A 5,160-nucleotide genomic window follows, 5' to 3' on the forward strand; every position below is an offset into this window, starting at 1 on the left:
TGTTAACTAAACTCGGATGGATACCGCAATTGTGCTGGACTTACACATGGTATTCGCATACTGTGCACATATACAAACTTTTGTGTAAACAACTCTCTGATGTTTCTGTTATTACTAGTTCTGTGTTGACTATTTGATTATTAAGATACATGAACAGCCATTCAGACAATAAAGGTCTTGTGATATCGAAACAGTTTGTAGAGTCTAACCAACCATTCTTTAGTTTTGTAATGCGAGAATATCGAGTAAAGTTAATTACTTAGTGCGATGTTAATATCCTTCGTACTTTTGTAAGAGTTGTGGGGTAACATACAAAGTAACTAATTGACACAAACAAAATGGTGATATTGTGAAGATGATACCGCAACAACACAACAAGTAATATTTTGTATCGGGTGTTTGTACTTTAGGAATAGCGGAGTGTGCGATATTTTGGATATGTGTGCACGGTTGTTAACTACGGTTGTTCTTGGGTCTTACGTTGAGTAAATCATAAATATGTCTAGAATTCAAACACATCCAAGTAAGTTCTTTAGCGACTATGATTACATCTACTTTGACGAGAGGAAATGGAAAAATTCAAATGGATACTACTAACGAACAAAAAGTGCAAAATGGTTTTATCAGATTTAGGTGTAGGATATCTTTTCGATTTCTTTACCAGAGTGTGTTTTACAAATATTTCTAGTACACCAAAGTATAGGGTACATTCATCAAACGTCGTACAAATTGTTTATGCGACGGCAACGACTTTGGGTTACTTGGTTTCGATCCTTTTGTAAAAGATTGTCGGACAATGGCGTTATAATCTTCTGTAATGATCGAGGTACGTGATCAAGTTTCCAATCAATTAATAATCGGACATACGACTTTGGTTTAACGAATCATAATATTTCTAAAATGCTTGCTGGTATCATAAGACACAAATCGAAATTCATATCAATCAAGACCTTTGCATGCTCTGAGTTTTGTGATGGCGTTTATTTCACCTGATAGAAATGAACTTGTATCAATAGTAGCACGAAACGCATTTATCATTTTCGGTGTTATTGTTCACCCACTTCGACTGGTACTCGATGCCAAAAGTGATATTTTCTAATAACCTTTACCACAACATCGGGTCTAATTATCGTGAATAATTTAATAATCAAGTCGTGGTCGAGCATTACAAAATCTCATATATCAAATCAATGTGTCAATCCTTATGTTTACAGTATGATACCTTTCAATGTAAAACCGGCGTTTGATTGTAAGAAATGAATTCTCAACTACGTTGGTCAGGCATTCAAATCTGGTATACTCAAATGTAATATGTTAATCTCAAACCACACACACCGAGTAGTATTTACTTTGGTTTATAAAATATATCAAGTAGTAATTACTTTGTCTTGCAAAATAGTAACGACTTTTACAGTTGAAAAACAAAAGACGCGTCGTAGGGATATGAATACAACCGAGCTTGTTACGGATTTTGGATTGTAGTGATTACTGGCGTAGTCTTGTCTACTTTTCATGCGGATACTTTTTGTTTTGGTTGGGTGAGTTAGAAACGGATTGACTTGACAAGGTTTTTTGTATTTTACTCTTTTGTGTATGGGGAGATGGTAAAATGTTGAGACGTAATACTATTTCCGTTCACTCGATTACAACAAAAAATAACCTGATAGTTTGTTCAAGGTTTCGACAAATAGATTGAAATATTCCGATTTACGATTTAACTCATCGCGTCACAAGTCGATCGCGGTATGCACAAGTGGTTGTCAAGTTAGAAATATTTACAACAAGTGCTATTTCATTGATTGATTCTATTGTGTGTAGTAACACATTAAAATATCGCGATAGTATTTACTGAAACTCTATTTGATAAACGGAAAACTCAGTCGTGAATAGAGTTGTAAGTTTCAAGGATTGTTTCAAAGTATGATCTTGAAATGTGACTGGATCAAAGTTGGGTAGTCATGTTTGTCAAAGTCCAAATATTTCATTTTGGATTATCTGGATTTACCTTTAGTACATCCCGCGAATGGATTCCGATGCGGTACTATAACATTTTTGATAATAATGACTTAAGGATTTTCAATCAACAATACTGGAATTTTTTGGTAATGCCAGAGTTGCCAAATGATTAGTTGCGTGTTTTTGTTAAGTGTTTGATTTCAAGTTAATAAAGACAATAACTGTGTAATGCACATACTTGTGATTCTTGATTCTTGTAGAGTTATAGTTGGTATTGATTCTATAAGTGCGAAAACAGTGGCGCGGAATGTACGAATAATTCGATGCGGCTGAAAGTCGGCGTCAGTAATATTCGGGTTACGTTCGATTCAACAAAAACGCGTTAAGGGATTTGTCAAAGGATTAGAGTTGTACCGATTTAAAACATTCAGATACGAATCGACTTGATTTGTGTAGTGAGTTTCATTTCAAGTTGATAAACTAACACATTGATTGAATATTTTCATGGATCTTATCACGCAACTAAAGTCAGCCACTATTCTGGAGGTGTGAAACATATAGCGATCGCAGGCGAGTGACAAATTGTCGGTTTTCCAATCACCGCCTGCGACGGTTCTGTGACAAACTAATTACCGAAATATTACCTTGTGGGCGGGTATGAGGAATTGCTATGTCTGAAGTATTATCCGGTGAGTGGTCGTTGGATTTTAAAATTATATCACACCCTTTTGAATAAGCGTTCACTTCACAAAGGATTAGGGTTAGAGCGGAAATAAGTGACAATTTGTCGCTATTCAAGTTACCGCGGTCTGTTATTCGTTACTTGTTAAATCTTACCAGCGATATCAAGTTCTGTGACAAACTGATTACTAAAATTTCACCGCGTGAGCGATCGGTATGGTTATGACACCAAGTCGTGAAAGATGGTTATGACCGAGACATTATCTTGTCAGCGATCGCGGGGTTTTGCAAACTATTTCGCAGCTATTTGAAGTGTTAATTCGTGAGCGTTGTTATTGTTGATATTCGAATCGCCGTCCACCGCGGTTGGCCGTGAAACAATTCAGCGCGCAGGTCATTCGAAATATAGGTCGCACTGCTTAATCCTCACAACAAGCCACGTTTCCGTTTGCGCGGTTATTGTTGGTGACTCGTACATATTCAACACCGCGCGAGAGATGCCTATACTCGAAAGTACGAATCACGACCGCATCCATAATAAACAACGACACATCACCAGAGATCCCATAAGAACCAATGGCGAGTCACCACAGATCCCGTAAGAAACAATGCCGCATCACGAGCGATAGGGGGTCTGAAAGGGTGTGGTCACCAACACGAGTTTCGCGGCAAGTCACGAGCGAGCCCTATATCGAAAAGGGTTACCGGTCGAGAGGGACCATAAGACACAATAGCCGCTCGCCACCCCCGCCATAAGAAATAAGAGCCGCATGCCACCCCCGGTTTCCCAGCCGCATGCCACCCCCGGTTTTCCAGCCGCTCACGACCCCCGCCATAATACATAAGAGCCGCTTGTCACCCCCGCCATAAGACACAATAGCCGCATTCCACCCCGGGTTTCTCAGCCGCTTGCGACCCCACCCATAATACATAAGAGCCGCATGCCACCCCCGCCATAAGACGAAAACGTTAGTATGCCACCCCCGCCATAAGACGAAAACGTTAGCTCGCCACCCCCGCCATAAGACGAAAACGTTAGTTCGCCACCGCAGCCATAAGACGAAAACGTTAGTTCGCCACCCCCGCCATAAGACGAAAACGTTAGTTCGCCACCCCCGCCATAAGACGAAAACGTTAGTTCGCCACCCCCGCCATAAGACGAAAACGTTAGTTCGCCACCCCCGCCATAAGACGAAAACGTTAGTTCGCCACCCCCGGTTTCTCGTTAGCTCGCCACCCCGCCCATAAGAACCCCAGGCACACCCAGAGCGATCGTATATACTACTAACCACTTTTATTGAAATTGAGTTCGAATATAGTTTATATAGTCCTCAACCATTGGCGCAGGCTCGAATTGTATCATATCAATTTGTAAATGGGTAATGTATTGCATTTTATCAATTCGTTTCTCTATTGTCTATTTGGCCGGTAACTGTAAACTGATGCCATGCAACAACTTACGTAGCTTAGTAGTTCTACGTATATGTGAGCGATACAACGGCTTCTCGCGTGGATATTTAACTCCATTTGATTTTCAGTTCGGAAGCATAACCACTCAAGCAATCACGCGGCATACTTCGCGAAGGTCACTTGAATTGAATTGAATTGTGACCTCTACACCATTGTACCAGTCATTGAATATGCGTTTTTAACCGAGAGACAGCTTTAATCTAGTAGTCTAATAGAGAATATACACTAACAATATTTAGGTTTGGTGTAAAAGGCCATAGTTGCTAAGCACCATAATCAGCGTCACCTCCAAAAATCGAGTTACTTGACTCGAGTCACCTACGAAAATCGAATGACTTGACTTGACCCGAGTCAAAATGTGCCATGACTCGAAATGACTTGTGACCCGAAGGTAGTGACTTCATCCCAATACTGGGACGCACATAGAAACATTTTGAGAAAATGGCATACTGGCAACGTAGAAAAACAAATCCAATTTCTGAAAATTCTGGACATTTAAGAATATTTTAGCATTCCACCTCGTCCTCGGACGCAGTTTTACCACCAAAATTCCGTACATATCCGGGAAAATCCGAATGTAGGCCAATCCTGCACTGGGGACTGACAAAAGTGCTGTTTCGTACCTGTATATGGGTATAGTCATGTGACTTACAAGTCAATTTTGGTGCAGACAACAAGGTCGCGATAATTTGTGCGAGTTACCAGATGTCGATCTGTAATGTGGAAAATATGAATTTACCTTGCATTTAGGCAAGGGTCGCCTACCCTAAGCATATCCAGGCATCTCAGCCTTGTCAAAAATCGAATTTGTTGGGTCCTAAGTCGTATGACTCGGGACTGATAAAATAGACTCAAATACTTGACTTCTACTTGAGTATTACCGATGACTGCATTTATCCCCCAGTTGAGAAGCTTTAAAGTAACACCTCACCCACACACTCACCTTACTGATATGTGGAAACAGACCAAACCTATATTTGAATAAACCTTGGCTGTATTACTAAGTAGAGAAGAACGGCCTGGATGACGATTTGGAACGCTACGACAAAACAC

This window comes from Botryllus schlosseri, chromosome 15 (assembly GCF_051294905.1).
Source record: "Botryllus schlosseri isolate E-star chromosome 15, Bs_hap1, whole genome shotgun sequence".
Lineage (NCBI taxonomy): Eukaryota > Metazoa > Chordata > Ascidiacea > Stolidobranchia > Styelidae > Botryllus > Botryllus schlosseri.